General features: G+C 39.3%; 1 protein-coding gene across 1 annotated transcript in view; it reads left to right on the top strand.

Annotated features, from left to right (window-relative positions):
• Nucleotides 1-18193, top strand: part of PLCB1 (phospholipase C beta 1) — a 681896-nt gene that overhangs the window by 458356 nt on the left and 205347 nt on the right. The window lies entirely within an intron of this gene.

Genomic DNA, 18193 nt, shown 5'->3' with positions numbered 1-18193 from the left:
CTTCTTTTACCATGTGCACACTTAACCCATGATTATGCACATAGTAGCTGCTCAATTAATATGGGAAAGAATGAAAAGTTTAAAATTTTAAATAATAATAGATATTTATTCAGCCATGGACTAGAAAGATGAATTAGACATCGCCCTCTCCATTAAGGAGTTGCTAGTTTACTAAGATAGTGGGCCTTTCAGATGCATACAGAAATAACTAGAACAAAGGCAAGATATATCAAACAAGAAGCTATGAACTTCTGGGAAACTTGGACTCAAGTTTGATGCTTTCTCTAAAAATGTCCAGCTGCCATTAGAAGAGAACTGAAATGAACATATTGAAAGAAAAGGTTTCTTTTTCCATGTTTATAGTTTATAAGATACTAATGATGATCCTGACCCTTCATACAATTTCTTTCCAGAGTTAAGAATATGAATCTAGGAACACTTTGAAGTCTGCAGATCATGTCTGTGCCCTTACACAGCTTCTCACCTCATGGATCAGAACTATGGGGTCATGTCATGCTGGTGTTCATTGCCTGAGCATTATGATCTATAATTTTTTAAGCCTCAGTGCTCTGACATTTTTTTGAGCTACACCAGATAATCTGACCTGACCTCTAATTCTTCAGTGATTACAATAGAGGTTTATTTCCAAAAGTTGCATAACATCAACTTCAATTCTTATAATGGAATACATAAAATGCCAACTAGTTTTGACACATTGAGGTCTTTAGAAACTCCTCATCAAGACTGTGTTACAAACCCCATCTATTTTCTCTCTTTAAGAACCAAGTCACCCATTTACTTCTATGGTATAATTTATGCTTGGAGAGAGACTTCTGTTCAATGAAACATTGTCTGTGTGACAGCATTGTACTTGCCTTGCAATCATTCTTATTCTGATACCTGCTGGTATTCTGTTGAGTGTATACACTTCACTTCTCAATATATGTATGTATGGTTGGATGGATGGATGAATATAGATAAACAAATACTAAATATTTCTAAAATATTTTAAAAATATCATTCCTGAAATACAGTCATATTCAGTTTCTTAAAAAAATGACCAATTCATGATATTCATTAACTCTCAGTTAAAAGCATTCACTAAATGACAGTGACTTTCAGGGAGGCTTTTACTGTGAGTGAATATAGTTTTATATTACAAACCAATCTGCATATCTTATATTGCGTTAAACCTTTGTGCGGTTGAGTTGAAAACATTTTAATTTCCTCCTCGCTGTGGGCTTCTGCTCACTAATTGTCTTTAGGGATTTTGATTACTGAGCCCTGTAGTATTCCCTGTCAGAAATGAATCTATAGACGTTTTTCCAGCAGCTACTTGCTTAGTATAATTAATGAAGATACAGAATATGTTTTGCCTTCCCAGACTGTGATATTCTATAGGATATTTTTCCTCCATTGAAATTGCTCAGCCAGAAGATTAAAATTTGCAAACACCATGTACTCTGAAAGCTTAATTTCCACCCTTCTAGTTGTCAGCACTGTCTCATAACATCACACCTTCTGTTTAGTCTCTGGAGCCAACATACCTAGTACCTTGCATAGTGCCAGCACCAAAGGAAAGTTTCCCTCATTATGTAGAACACCCGACAGGAACCTGAGCTTCTTCGAAAGTCAAATGTCTTCAGAAAAAATTGTTTACCAAGGGATTCTGGCTCATTCATTCATTCAACACACATTTGTCAGGTGCCTTCTGTGTTCCAGTGTCAGGGACACAGCATTCTGGAGGAAATAAATAGATAAATCACAATGATGAAGTACACTTACTGTGGGTCAGATGGAGGTCTGTGTGGAAGGATATAGCAGGAGGAGAGGGTATGAGGATGGAGGAAGGGGATTATTTCTTCATGGAGTGCTCAGAGAAGACAAAAATCTGAAGAAAGTTGCTCAATTGAAACAATATCATAGATTCCTGAGAAATCTCTTGAGTCGATTAAAATTTTTTTTATCAGAACCCAGACTTCAGCTTTCCTAAATATATTATTCCAGATTTGCGTGCTTTCTTTCTTACATAAATCACTTGAGATTGAATTTTTTATTTATTCTTTAAGAGAAGTGACTCCTTTCAAAGGTGGATTGGGAGAAAGCTGTCTTTCAATTTTTCCCTCTGTAGTTGGACTAAAAGAGTGGTATCTTTTGCAATTAAGTAAAAGTCACTCTTCTTGTTATGAAGCATGATTTGCCAACTCTCTGTGTCCTGAAGATGGACTTTCCCTGATCCCTCGAGGGATACTTCCCTTTAATATACCTGGAAAATGGGTGGTTTGTTTCACATTTGCCCTCTGAGTCTCACACTTCTCCCTGCATCTCCTGCTGCCCTGAGGACCAATGAACACATCCACATTTGCTACCCCTGGAACTCCTGGACTTCAGTCCCCCTCTCTGGGATGCCCTGACCCCTCCTCAGAACTTCAGGGGGGAGGTGAATACCATCATCCTTCCCTTTACTCTCCCACTGTCAATTCCCAACAGTCCTCCACGCACAGCTACGTGAATCCTGGCAAAGGTGGAGGTACCAGCAAAGGAAACTAGCAAAGGCAACAGAAGTCGATTTCTTGTATTGTAATGTAGGCTTTTGAAGGACTTTGGCTTTTATTTTGAGGGAGATGGAAGCCATTGGAGGGTTTTGAGCAGATGGTGGACTTGGTCTGACTTAACTCTTTAGTCAATAATGGACCACAAGGGCGGAGGCAATAATGGAAGCAGGGAGATCAGGTAAAAAACTGTAGAAATATTTTAAGTGGGTTATTAGTATCTTGGACCAAGGGAGAGCTATGTAGGACATAAGAAGGGGTCTGAATATCTATATCTACATCTACTTAAAGGAAGAATCCAGAGCATAAACAATTGCAATTGTATGTTGCATGTGAGAGAAAGAGAAGAATCAAGGATGATGTTAGAGTTTTGATGCAAGAGACAGTAAGGATGGAAATGCCACTTACTTCATAAGGAAAGTTTAAAGTAGAACACATTTGGTGGTATACAACAAGGCTTCAGCTTTGATTATGTTCAATTTGAGATTATTATTAGATACCCAAAGAAACATGTTGAGTAGGCAGTTAGATATATGAACCTGGGGTTCAATGCCAAATATAATGCAACAGTTTGGAAGTCATCAGGTTATAGATAGTATTTAATGAGGCAGGATGAGCTCAGCCAGGAAGTGACTGTAGATACAGAAGATGTCCAAGACCTGAGTCACTGATACTCCAACATGAAGAGATTGAGGAGATAAGAAAGAATCAGAAAAAGTAGACTGAGAAGGAGTAGCCAGTGAGGTGGCAAAGAGGCCAGTATGTGTGTTTGGAAGCCAGGTAAGCAAAGTGTTTCAAAAAGAAGAGAGTGATCAACAGGATCAAATGCTACTCATAGGTCAAGTAAGATGAAGGCCAAGAATTGACTGGTGGATTTAAGGATATAGAGGTCATTGGTGACCTTGATTAGAGCAACTACAGCGGAATAGCAGGGTCAAAGTCTATTGGAGAGGGCTGTGGGGAATATCAGTGGAGGCAAATTAAGAAACCAAAAGAGATTGCTCTTGTGAGAAGTTTTGATGTAAAGGGCAGGGGAAAAATGAGAAAGCTGCTAGAAGGGGGAAGTGAGACCAAGAGATAGTTTTTAAGATGGGCGAAACCACAAAATACATGTATGCTTGTGGGAATGATCCTGTGGAGGGAAAACAATGTAAGCGAGTCAGAGAATTGCTATAGCATGTCCTTGAGCGGACAAGAGAGTGGTAGGATCTAGTACGAGGCTCAGTAAACTACAGCCTGAGGCCAAGTCTGACCCACCACTTGTTTTTATAAATAAAGTTTCATTGGTACATAACAATGTGTATTTGTTTACAAGTTGTCTATGGCTGCTTTCACTAGACATAGTTGAGTAGTTATGACATAGAACATATGGAGTACAAAGCCTAAAACATTTACTCTCTGGTCCTTTACAAAGAAAAAGAAAATTGTTGACTGTCTCTTATTCACAAATAGAGGGGCTGTGCTCAGACAGGAGCAAGGGCATTTAATCAATAAGAGGAGGAAAACTGGAGTCCCTCAGTAGAGATGCTGGTAAATCGTCCATGTAATAGAGGGAATTGTAGATGTTTTTTGATTGCTTCTGTTTTCTCAGTGTCAAAGACAGAAGTCAGTAGCTGAGAGTAAGGACTATTAAATCCTCAAGCCTTTTATCCACACCAGTTGGCGAATTTCTTTAAATATCTGACTGGTAGGGTTAACATGGACTGCAAGAGACAGATCATTTACATCAGCTCCGAAAAACAGTGTCATTGGAACAAGTTAACTGATTCATCAGGTCAATGCAAATTTTTCTATTGGCCAAGAAGTCTGAAGATAAAATAATTCTCTTCTTCCTGCCCAGTTCTAGTCCCTCTTTCTAATATTGTGCTTTCCTTTGAGGTGGGAGGCTACATAGAGATGTCTAATTGTGCCTACTTCTTCCTGCAGTCATGCAACCTAAACATCATTGTGTAGGTTAAAACAGATTGCTCTGAGCCAGGAGCAGGGTTCACAGGATTGCCATATGCTGGTGTTTACTGTCAGGTCTCAGGGATCCAGTATGTAACTCATGGGAGATCACTCTTCATCAAGAGAATTTCAGTAAGAAATGAATCTGTCTCAGGATTAGTAAAGAGGAATCTCTGTGTGCAAAGGCAACAGAGGTGGAGCCTTCCCTGTTTGGATTTAGAAATCTAAAATGATTTTCAGCATGTCTTCCCTCTGGGTTCTTGTCCCTGGAGGGCCACCCCATCACCCACCTGCCCAATTCCTATCCCAGATCCTTGTTCAATCCAATATAATAGCAAGATGGCCTATCACCCCGAGAGACAGGATTTGAGATTCCAGCTCTGATATTCAGTTCTAATTGGTTAGATATTCTGATAGGCCCCCTGGGTAGATACATTGTTGAACCACCACCCAGTCTGGCAAATTTCAGCCCAGACATTGTTTCAATGTATTAAAATGCAGTGGATTATGACAGCAAGGATCCAGGGGGTTAAGATTGAGATGTCTAATGACAGAGCCATGAAGGGGAAATTTTGTGTCCACTTCTCTGCACAAGAATTGAAAGACGCCATTGCTTCCAATCCTTAATATTTTACACAGTAAATTCTCTTGAGCATTTATAAATTGGAAAAACAAAATTAAAATTTTTTGTTGTTGTTGTTTAGCCATGCTACTCGCAGGGACTTGACCTGATTTTTTTTAACTTTGATTGAAATATAATATGCATAGAAAAGTGCACAAGCTGTAACTATATAACTTGATGAATTTTTGAAAAGAGCACACACCCATGTGAGCAGCACCCCAATAAAGAAACAGAGCATCACCAGCACCCCAGGTGTCTACCCTACTAGCACACCCTATCTTAACCTGCAACTTTATAAATTAGTTTTACCTGTTTTTAAAATTTCTGTAAATGAAATCATAGACTACATTTTCTTTTTCGTCTGACTTCTATTACTCAAAGTTTGTATTTATGAGATTCTTCTACATTTTGCATGTGGTTGTACTTTGTTCATTCTCTTTGCTAAATAGTATACCATAATTTATTTATCTATTCTATAGTTGGTGGACATTCAGACAGTTTCCAGTTTAGGGTTATTACAAATAGTGTTGTTATAAATCAAAACTACAACAGGTATCAACTCACACCATTCAGAATGGCCATCATTAAAAAGTCTACAAATAACACATGCTGGAGAGGGTATGGAGAAAAGGGAACTCTCCTACAGTGTTCTCCTACAGGGAATGTAAATTGGTGCAGCCACTATGGAAAACAGTTTGAAGTTCCTTTAAAAACTAAAAGTAGAGTTGCCATATGATCCAGCAATCCCACTCCTGAGGATATATCCAGAGAAAACTATAATTCGAAAAGATATATACACACCAATGTTCATAGCAGCACTACTTACAATAGCCAAGACATAGAAGCAACCTAAATGTCTATCAACAGATGAATGGATAAAGAAGGTGTGTTATATATATCTCTATATATATATACATATACATATATATATATGTATTCACACACACAGTGAAATATTACTCAGCCATAAAAAATAATGAAATAATGCCATTTGCAGCAACATGGATGCACTTAGAGATTACGTACTAAGTGAAGTAAGTCAGAAAGAGAAAGACATGGACTTACCCAGTGGTCCAGTGGTTAAGACTTTGCGCTTCCAATGCAGGGGGTGCGGGTTCAATGCCTGGTTGGGGAAATAAGATCCCACATGCCACGCAGTGTGGACAAAAAAATAAAATAAAATAAAATAAAAAGAAAGACAAATACCATATGATATCATATGTGGAATCTAAAATATGATACAAAATGAACTTATTTATGAAACAGAAACAAACTCACAGACATAGAAAACAAACTTATGGTTACCAAAGGGCAAAGCGGGTGGGGGAGGGATAAATTAGGAGTTTGGGATTAGCAGATACAAACTACTATATATGAAATAGATAAACAAAAAGGTCCTACTGTACACAGGCAACTATATTCAATATTCTGTGATTAAACCATAATGGGAAAGAATATGAAAAAGAATATGTATATATATATATATATATATATATATATATATATATGTATAACTGAATCACTGTACACCAGAAACTAAAACAACATTATAAATCAACTATACTTCAATTTAAAAATAAAAACAAACAGTGTTGTTATAAACATATGCCTTTCTGTGAGGTATGTAATTGCTGGTCATAGGTCTTCCTATGTCCAGCCTTGATGGATATTGCCAATTTCCCAAACTGGTTGAGCCAGTTAGTTTTCTAAATGTTAATTCACTCATGCAAAAAAAATCTTTAACAGAGGATCTCTGTCTGTTAAATTATTAGATTTTGAAGTAACTGTCACAGAATAAATGTGCTCTCCAAAAATATGTTCTATAAACTGACATCAGTTTTCAGTAGCTATTTCAGAATTTGGGGGTAACCTCTGTCACCTCTGCAGCTATGAATATCATAGACAATCTAGTTTACTCATTTGGGGAGTGTGATCTGGGATTTCCTGGAAGTTTGCCTTAACTACATCCACACCATTTGCTTGCCCACCATCCAAATAACTTGCAAGCTCTCTGAATTTCCTAATTAGCTCTCATATCTCTTTCCTCATTCTGCTCCCCCCTCCCATCTTGTTCAAGTTCTTGATGGGTGCCATCTGTAGACGCCTTCTACCTCCTTTCCTAGAATCCTCTCTTTGCTCTCCAACTCTGTGTGTCTATCTGCTAGGAATGATCCTAAAAAACCTCAAACCTGATCTTGCTTCAAATCATTTTTATTGCATATTACCCACAAAATGAAGTTTTCTGCCCATATCATTCAGTCATTCATTTAATGAACAAATATTCATTGAGGGTGTAGTATGTGCCAAGTACTAGGGATTTATCCGTGACCAAAACAAACATAGCCTCTGCCCTTAGGTGTCAGTGAATCACCACTTGGACCCTAGCACCATTTTGCCTCAACTGTTCTAAACTACCTGTGATTCTTTCTTCCTTTATAATGGTAATTCTGTGCCCTCAGAAGTGTGTGCTTTCCTAGATGTCGCTTCTCCATTCTGTCCAGAATTTCCAAGCCTCCACAGGGACTCAGCTTACTCACCCATCTCCCCTTCTGTTTCATGCGTTCCATGAACAGCTGATGGTTCCTTCCTGTTCTTTGATGAACCCCATGCATATTTGCTATTGCATTTCTCACACTTTAATTATCTGTCAGTGTGTGTGACACCCTACCCTGGATTTGTGAGCTGCTTAAAATCAGAAAATATAGCTTAGTCATTTGTGTTCCCAAGATCTACCTTAGTGCTTAGCCGGTATTAGGCACTCAATAAATGTGTGCTTTGGCAGAAAAAATAAAAAGAAAGAAAGGAAAAAGGAGGGAAAGGGGAAGGGAAAGAGCAAGAAAGGGAGAAAGAAGCTTATGAATTCTTGAAAGCAATTGATAGATCATGAAAAATTGTAAAACCATGGAGACTTTGAACATCATACACTCCAATATCCTCATTTTTTAGTTCAAAAAATTGAGGCTTCTGAGCTAGTTGGTCCAAGATCCCTTCCCCCCAGCACAGAACTCCCCCTAAGGTTTTCCAGGATTCTTGGTGGCTTCCAACCTCATCTTTCCCGATCCCCACCTTGTTCCCACTCAAAGTCATTGTCACTGTCATCCCCCTCTACCCACCAGTTACCACATGTTTTCTGGAGAAAAGAGAAAATATCTTCAGCTGGCCAAATAATTGAGACCTTTTAGGGGAAGGAATAAGAGAAGGTGCCACAAAGGGGGGGGGGCTTTTTTTAAGAAAAAGAAATAATAGTCTACTAAATGAAATAGAAAAGAAAAAGAGGGAAGGGTCCTGCCACAGCCTCCTCTGGCCATTCCTGGTATAGAAATTGATTCCTCAAAAACCTTGGGACTTTTCTTAGACTGTCCTTCAAATTAATAATGTAGATATTTAAAACTGACCTCAATAGACACAAAGTTCTTACATTTCTTTTTATTCTGAGACATGTACATTGAGATAATAATTTTCAAACACTAATGGATATTCTGTACAAAATGTGAAGTTGATCTCATTTCCTTTTTTGAATTTAGCACCAACTCATGGTAAGTGAGCAATGGATATGTTTGGCTTTTCTTTAAATGAAAATGATTATGAAAAAGAGAATGAGGTACCATATATTCTTTTCAGCAATGTATTTTGGGACATAATGGAAAACTGTGCTGATCTCCTTGGGAGTAGACTATATATGCCAAAAATATTGCCATATTGAATATATATTGCTTTTTACACATGTGAAAAGTTAGCCCTCTTGGTTATTGTATTTTATGAGATCTTCATTCACTGCTATTCCTGGCCTTCTCATATGCCTATGTCATCTTAGGATATTCCCCCCACCCAATCATAAATAAGGACAAAGTTCTTGCCAGGTCAATACATTGCACTGTTAGTCTTGGGATTTTACAGTTGTGGATGTCCTTTGTTGGAAAATGAGATTTACCCCACGTTCTGCACTTGAGTTTTGGATGAGTGTGGGGCAGGTGAAAGATTTACATTATAAACTTTCAACTTGTGAAAGTGTTACCCATCTGGAACATCCATATAAAAGTTCAAAAGTAAAAAAATATATAAAAAATAAAATAAAAAAGACATTCATTAAAAAATAAAATAGAGGGGAAACAAAAGGCAACTCAGATGGTAATCTCTCCTTACACTCAGATAAGAACCAGCAATTGCAATTCTGTTGATTGTGGAAGAAATCACCCTCGCCCACCTCCCCCGCCATCTCTTCTCATTCCTTAAACATAGAGCTTTTTTTGAACCAGGCATTGTTCAAGGGTGCCACAAAAAGGAATTAATGCTTAACTTAAGGGAAAGTACATATGCAAGGACACAGAAATGATCGTGATTTCAGACTGTGGGCTACTGTTAGTCCACTTTCCCCAGGAAAAGACAGGAAACTGCTTAAGCAGCAGCATCTTCGCTTTTCTTCCATCCATTCCATAACACAGAAATAAGCTGCTTCCCACTCATTCCTCTGCCTCCCTGTCTTCTGAGCCTGGCAGCTGAGAAAGCCCTAATTGTATTATCTGTGTACCTTACCTTAAAGCAGGCACAAAGATACATTTTAAAAACTCAAGGCTTCCCTGGTGGCGCATGACTAAGAATCCTGCTGCCAATGCAGGGGACCCGGGTTCGAGCCCTGGTCTGGGAAGATCCCACATGCCATGGAGCAACTAAGCCCGTGCGCCACAACTACAGAGCCTGTGCTCTAGATCCCATGAACCACACTACTGAGCCCACGTGCCACAACTACTGAAGCCTGGGAGCCTAGTCCCCGTGCTCCACAACAAGAGAAGCCACCGCAGTGAGAAGCCCGCACACCGCAACGAAGAGTAGCCCCCGCTCACAACAACTACAGAAAGCCCATGCACAGCAACAAAGACCCAATGCAGTGAAAAATAAATAAATTTTTTAAAAAAGAGAGTTTATGAAAAATCACCATGGGCTTCCCTGTTGGAGCAGTGATTGTGAGTCCGCCTGCCAATGCAAGGGACATGGGTTCGAGCCCTGGTCCGGGAAGATCCCACATGCTGCGGAGCAACTAAGCCTGTGTGCCACAACTACTGAGCCTGCACTCTAGAGCCCGCGAGCCACAACCACTGAAGCCTACGCAGCCTAGAGCCTGTGCTCCGCAACAAGAGAAGCCACCGCAGTAGAAGCCCATGCACCGCAATGAAGAGTAGCTCCACTCGCTGCAACTAGAGAAAAGCCCGTGTGCAGCAACAAAGAACCAAAGCAGCCAAAAATAAATAAATAAATAAAAATTTTAAAAATCACCATAATTTTTTATTATGAATACACAATGATGAAGAGAATGGATAAGTCACTAAGACATGACATAAAGGAAGAAGAAATCTAAGAAAATTTAGCTTCTGTGTTTAATTACTGTGGAAAAATACCTGCTATCCTTTGAAAGTGGCATGTTGATCTGTTTCATCTAATGCCTTAATATCAGTTGTTATGTTTCGGTTTCCAGTGCATCAAATGCTCCCAAGGAATAAGATGCTCCTAAGAATAAAAAACAAAATTTTTGAAAATACTTTAAAATAATCTTCCTATTGGCTATATAATAATAATAATCATTCATTCATTCACTCAACAAATACTTAATTGCCTACTGTGTACCAGGTACAATGTTGAGTGCTGGGGATAAACTAGACAAAAATGATTGTCTTCATGAAGCTTACTTAATGGTGGGTGTAGGGTGACGATAACAAAATAAATAAGATGGTGATAGGTGCCAGGGGGAAATAAAGCAGGGAAGAGAGATAGGAAGTGTTGCGGGGGGGGTGTGTATTTCAATTTTAAATAAGTTGGTCACATGATGTTACACTGATATGATGAAGAAAACCATGAAGATGTTGGAGTGTGTCAAGTGGTTATCATGGAGGAGAGTGATGCTGAGATAGATGTGACCCAGTGTGTTGGTGGAAGGGAATGATAAGCAGGGAGGAGAACAGGGGAGAGGTGAGAGGAAGAGGCTGGGGGATGTGACAGGTGACCCAAATAGTGGTGGGTGGCCACTGTGAGAATTTTGTTTTACTCTCAGTGACACAGGTATCTATTACATCATTTTGAGCAAGGGATGGATTTGGGGTGATGTATTTTAACAGGATTGTTCTGGTCACTCTGTTGAAAAGCTACAGTAGGGGTATAGAAACAGAAACAAGGAGAGCAGAGTGCTTGGGATAGAGGTGGTGAGAAATGGTTAGGTTCTGAATGTATTTTGAATGTGAAGCCAAAAGAGTTACTGAATGTACCAGATACATGAAATAAGAGAAAGAGAGAGCTAGGGATGATCTCAGGGCCTTTTGGAATTTCATTTATTGAGAGAGGGAGTGAGTTAGGAAGGGAAAATCAGATATTTGGCTTTGGACATAAAATTTAAAGCAGTGTTAGCCCCAAACAGCAAAATGAGCACAGGTGTGATCTCTTATCTCTTTTGAGTTACTGTGAATATGATGATAAAGGAATATAAATACACAATGATGAAGAGAATGGATAGGTCACTAAGACATGACATATTTTAGTAAGTTTGCAGGAGAAGAAAATGGAAAGAGGAAAGTGTCTGATAAGATAGAGTCAAGAAGACCACAGTCTAGGTTACATAGAGAGTTACAGTCAAGGAAACTCCTGACCTACTCAGAAACAATTGAGACATGCTCTAGACTCAAGTTCTACCAGCCCAGCAGAACATGGAGTAAGAATTGGGGGTGAGAAAAAATAACCTTCCACTCCTTCCTCCTGATCCTCATGTAGAATTAATCAATAACCAATTACTTCCTGGGTCAAAGAGCTGAATGTCTGTCTTTTATGAAATTGAACAAACTAGTTGAAAAAATATTATGGTGGCTAGCATTGGAGTTCAGGATCCAGAGTAAAGCTCTTCTCATTCTAGCATTTGTGGATACTACACTATGGTGGCTGGCACCCACATGCTCACTGGGAAAGAAGTCTGCAAGCTGGTCATTCCCACTCCCACACCCAGAGCTCCCAGTCGGCCCTCCTATTGCCCCATCTAAGATGTGAACTAACAATAAAATATCCACAGACTATAGAGAAATGCTACAATACTGAATGACAAAGGAAGCCAAGATGAACAAAAAGAGAATAATAGACACACAAGGATAATTAAAGAAACAAATAAAATAAAAAAGGAGAAAGTATCTTCAGAGAGAATTTTAAATATATTTTATCCTTAAGAAAAGAACAAGGACTTCCCTGATGGCGCAGTGGTTAAGAATCCACTTGCCAATGCAGGGGACACAGGTTCGAGCCCTGGTCCAGGAATATCCCACATGCTGCAGAGCAATTAAGCCCGTGTGCCACAACTACTGAGCCCATGCGCCACAACTACTGAGGCTGAGTGCCACAACTGCTGAAGCCCGTGCACCTAGAGCTGGCGCTCTGCAACAAAAGAAGACACTGCAATAAGAAGCCTGTGCACCGCAACCAATAGTAGCCCCTGCTCACCGCAACTAGGGAAAGTCCATGCGCAGCAACGAAGACCCAGTGCAGCCAAAAATAAATAAATAAATTTATTTTAAAAAAGAAAAAAATAATAAAGTGACATGAGGGTTTTGGACAGAACCACTTCAAGAATATGGCTGAGTGACATGAACGCTATGGAAAGGATACTTTGGGTATTTCATATTGGGGCATTTGATGGACATTTTCTCAGTTGTGCAAATTAGCAATGACTCAGGAAACTAGCTGGAGAGAGAGGTGGGTGTCTCCTCAGCTGATGCTCAAAATACATGAGATTCACAAAGATACAACTGAAAACCTCTCATCATGAAAACGTAACCAAAGCAAACATTTTTTCTCTTTTCTTCCACTCTGTGCCAAGGATGTTGCACTTTTGGGTGTTTTATTTCTTTCCATTTGAAGAATTCTCTTAAGGTTCATTTTAACTTGATATCACCACATTAAACTTTTCCCATTGGAAAGGAGAATGTCAAAAGGTGTTAGAACAGGGCTAGGGATATACTAGACAGTTAGCTCTCAACACGTGGATCCTTACATCCACATCTTGTACACTGCACTTGCAGGCATGTAAACTCTTCCTTAGACCATCAGGATAGAGCAGTGCTTCACTTATCCAGGGAAAGATAATTGGGCAACAATCTTCAGAATACAGCCCCAAACATAAAACAAAGCATAAGGTATATCTATGAAGCCAATGCAGATGCTCTAAGCCCTAAAATTAAAGTTTCTATACTTTATTAACTGGATAGTCCCCTCAGCCCCATGCTACACACAGGACTGTGAGTTCTTAAAACTTATTCCAGCATAGTTCAAATTACAATAGGAAATGTGTAAAGCTATTATCCAAAACCGTGTAGCAAACCATGATGAATGAATAATTATGACAATGAAGAAGACATAAAAATTAATTTCACAAACAATAAATTATAAAGCATGGATGTAATTCTGTTTCATTTACACATTCATTCATTCATGCAGTCAACTCAGGTCAACAAGTATGGATTTATTCCCCAGTGTATAAAAAACTGGCTTCAGAACTATAAGATCTCACACAAGTTGTGGGATGATGCACATCCTTTTCTTCGCTACTCCTATGAATGGTTATATGTAGTGTTTTCTATACTCTTCCAGTTACAATGATTTGATTTTCATGGACACTGCTAGGTTCTTACTCAAATAGATTGTTCTAGAGGTAGACCAATCAGAGACCTTTCCCAGGATTTTTCATACTGGTTATGAGGAAATCAATCAGACTCTCTCTGGTGGTAGGAGGCACCATATGTGACAACTCTTGGTGCAGTTGGTGGCCATGGGGAAGAAGTTGGTCAGTCAGGAAAAAAGTAATGACATTAGGAAGAGAGAGCAGTGAAAAAGCAATGAAGAAATCCTCCCTGGTATCCAGACCACAGTTTCCTGATACTCTGCAAACTGCAGTTTGTCAAATTTTTCCTTCAGTTACAGGAAATACCCAGTGTCCTTGGCAAATTCTATTTCCTAGGCTAGTTTGAGTTGTGCTTTTGGCAACTGTAGCCTAAAGACATTTGAATAACATGCACCTTTCCTTGATATTACATTATATGAGTAATATGGATTCTAGTGTCCCAGTGCTGATAATATTGGGTTGTAATATACTTCCTGATTTTGGTAATTATATTGTATTTGACAACCATTTCTCTTTGAATATGAGATCAACATTTTGACTATAAAATACAAATCTTCACTGCCACCCAAAACAGAGGAACTGTGCCGGAAATTTTGCCAAAATTCTAAATGCTCTACATAGACCTGTAAACGCAGTTACTTTTCAGACAGTCTTTTCTGCTTTTGATGAAAGTCTTTGCAGCTCATATACCATCTTTCACCATGAAAAGATTCTTTACTGTGCCATTAAGACAAATGCACGGCAAGATGAATTCTGATGCCTGCCAGCAGGTGGGAGAAACGTGCTCAGCCAGGCAACTCAACCCTGAATGAGCTGTGCATTGTTCTTTCTTACTCAAATCCCAACCTGCTGCCTGCTGATGAGCAGAGGTAATGGGAATGACACCATTATCAATGATGGCAATAGGGGTTTGCCAATAAATTAAAAATAAATGAAAGCTATTAAAAATTGTTAGGACTTTCATATGTGTCACAAATATTAAAATACCCTGTTTTAAATTATTATTTATTCCAGGAACCTTTTATTTAAAAAATACAATAGATTGAGGCTTCCAAATCAGATACTTTGGAAATACCTGCTTTTAGATTATTGTCATCTGTCACTCCTTTTACTTCATTAGGGTAACCATTGACTCATAATTGCTTATATAATTATAGATTATAATTATATATATATATATATACACACACACACACACACACACACACACACACACACACACACACAGAGAAAGAGATTTGGTATTCCTTTTAGAATATTGTCATTTCCCCAAAGAACTCACTGAATAAATACATGTCTTTGAGGACAGACTTCACATTGTACCTTTTCTTTGTGACTCTAGATGCTTGGTATCAGGTCACAGCCATGGACTGGGTGCCTGGCATGCCGCGATCACGGGTGACATTTACAAGACACAGTTACTCTGTGTAATTTTGTTTCTATCAATAGGACTAAGACTAACCACCACCTTGTGCTTGAGCTCAAACCTCAAACAAACAAACAAAACCCTCCCCCTTTTAAAGACAATGAGCACAAATACCCAAAGAAAAAAATGGGTTAAGAATGTGAACAGGAAATTTGCAGAAAAGAAAAAGTGGAACAACCCTGACATGTAAAACAAGGCTCAACCAGGCAGGTGAATCAGGGATGCCAATTAAGACCAAGCCAAGGTCCCACACTGCATACATCAAATTTGCAAAAATTTTCTGAAAGGCTGATAATAGCAAGTTGTTTTTGAAAATGTAGGAAAATACAAGCTCTCCTACACTGCCAAAAGGAACACAGAGTGTCCTTACCGCTTTGGTGAGCAAGCAGCTGCCTCTAGTACTGCTGAAGATGCATGGATCCTAAGAATACATCATGGTAATAACCCTAGAGAAACTTCTGGATGTGGCTTGAGTCAACAAGAAATAGGTTTGTGCAAATAAACTTTTTTTTTTTTTTTTTTTGCGGTATGCGGGCCTTTCACTGTTGTGGCCTCTCCCGTTGCAGAGCACAGGCTCCGGAAGCACAGGCTCAGCGGCCATGGCTCACGGGCGCAGCCGCTCCGCGGCATGTGGGATCTTCCCGGACCAGGGCACGAACCCATGTCCCCTGCATCGACAGGCGGACTCTCAACCACCGCGCCACCAGGGAAGCCCACAAATAAACATTTTTGAAGGAAAAAACTACATATGTACATGAACAGAAGACTAAATTAGTTATACATTCTTATAGTGGAATATTTTAGTAGTTAAAATTAATGACCTAGATCTACATGAGAAACAAGGACACATTTTAAAGACATAATGTTGACTGCAAATAGCCATTGGCCAAAGGATGCATACAGTATGATATGATTTATGTAACATTTGAAATAAACATATATGAGTCCATACCAGGGACTGCCAAACTTTTTCTGTAAAGGGCCAGCTAGTAAATACTTTGCCCCTTGGGAGTCTCTGTTGCAACTACTCTACTGGGCCACTATAGCATGAAAGCAGCCATAGACAATACATAAATGAACGAGCATGGCTGTGTTCCAGTAAAACTTTATTTAGAAAAACAGGTGGCAGGCTGGATTTAGCCCTCAGGGGTTTGTTGAACCCTGATAAAGACCACTGTCCTCAGGATCCATATGAAAATAGATAAGGTATTGATATCTGCTTTTCAAAATAGAGCTTGCTCCTGGGAAAGTGAGAAGAGTGGAATCAGGGAGAAGCACAACATAGAATGAGTCTGCACTGCAGTGTCTTAAGTATATAATTTTTTAAAAGCACGGAAGGAAATATCACAAATTGGTAACATTTGTTAAATATGGATATGTGTTAGTTACACCGTTCTTGTATTTTCAGGTGTAACAGAGATACGTAATGCTAGAAAAAGGAAAGATTAAAAAATACATTAAAATACTAAAGATAGCATGCATCAGAACAATGGGAAACAGAAATATCTGCAAGAATGATATTTCTTCCAGAAGGTTCTGTCTTAGTCTGTATACCACTTGCGTTCATAAGTTGAGCCAAAAAGTTAAGAGGTGTGAATTGCCGATAGGAGAAATTTCTCTCTGTTCTCAGAATTATGAACGGTTGTTGAATAGCTTCATGACTAGTATTTGGATCTAGGGCAACTAGATCTAAAAGTTATTGAATCTCTCTCTTCACATTAGTTCAGTCACGTTCAAGTTGAATCTGTGACTTCCTCTATCAAAGTTCTAAGACTTTAGAGCTGCATTTTGTGATGGACCTCACCCCTCTCTCCATCTTATCATTTTTCCTCTACCATCATTATCGTAGCATAGTGGTAAGGTGTATACTTTATGAACTTCACACATTGTTTCATCACTGTAACATAATGGTAAGGTGTTCAGACTCCAGAGGCAAACTTCCTGGGTTCAAACCTCGGATGTGCCTCTAACCAGCTGTGGGACCTTATGCTAGTCATTGCATGCCTCTGTGCCTCAGTTCTCTCATTTGTCAAAATAGGGTGGTAATAACAGAGTACATCTCATAGGGTTGTTGTGAGTATTAAAATGTTAATTACTGGGCTTCCCTGGTGGCGCAGTGGTTGGGAGTCCGCCTGCCGATGCAGGGGACGCGGGTTCGTGCCCCGGTCCGGGTTCGTGCCCCGGTCCACATGCCGCGGAGCGGCTGGGCCCGTGAGCCATGGCCACTGAGCCTGCATGTCCGGAGCCTGTGCTCTGCAATGGGAGAGGCCACAACAGTGAGAGGCCCGCGTACCACAAAAAAAAAAAAAAAAAAGTTAATTACTTACAAAATGCTTAGAACAGTGTGTAGCCCATAGTAAGTGCTAAGTCAGTGTTTTAAACACAGCATAGTTAAGTGGATTTATTTATCATTTTTATCTTTTTGAACTGTATGTAGCAGCCATCTTAAAATGTTCTAGGACAAAATGACAGCACAGTATCTAAGAGTACAGGTTTTGGAGCCCAAGAAATCAGTTATCTAACCCCAAACTGTGATCTTATTAACTCTGAGGATATAAATAAATTTTATAAGTGCTTTGAAACTTTGAATCCTCATCTGTAAAATGAGGCTAATAACAGTACCTGCCTCCTAGAGAATTACTGTAAGAATTAATTAAGTTGTTGGATGCAAAGAATTTAGCCCAGTACCTAGTAAAAACTCAAACAATACCTATGAGAGTAACTGAAACTTGTAAAATAATTGTTCGTAGTATTAAGCAAACACATAAATCCTGTGGCAAGAATGACAGAACTTAAATAACTTTAGAAATAAAAGTACATTAACTTTGTGACATGTTAGGAAAACTTAATGGTGTCAAGACTGGGATCTCGGGCTTCCCTGGTGGCGCAGTGGTTGAGAATCCACCTGCCGATGCGGGGAGCACGGGTTCGTGTCCCGGTCCGGGAAGATCCCACATGCCGCGGAGCGGCTGGGCCCGTGAGCCGTGGCCGCTGAGACTGCG

This window comes from Aethalodelphis obliquidens, unplaced genomic scaffold (genome assembly GCF_003676395.1).
Source record: "Aethalodelphis obliquidens isolate GAN/ISIS:26980383/991018 unplaced genomic scaffold, ASM367639v1 scaffold18, whole genome shotgun sequence".
Taxonomy (NCBI): Eukaryota; Metazoa; Chordata; class Mammalia; order Artiodactyla; family Delphinidae; genus Aethalodelphis; species Aethalodelphis obliquidens.
The sequence above is the reverse complement of the archived record's forward strand: the minus strand, read 5'-3'. Positions and strand labels throughout refer to the sequence as shown.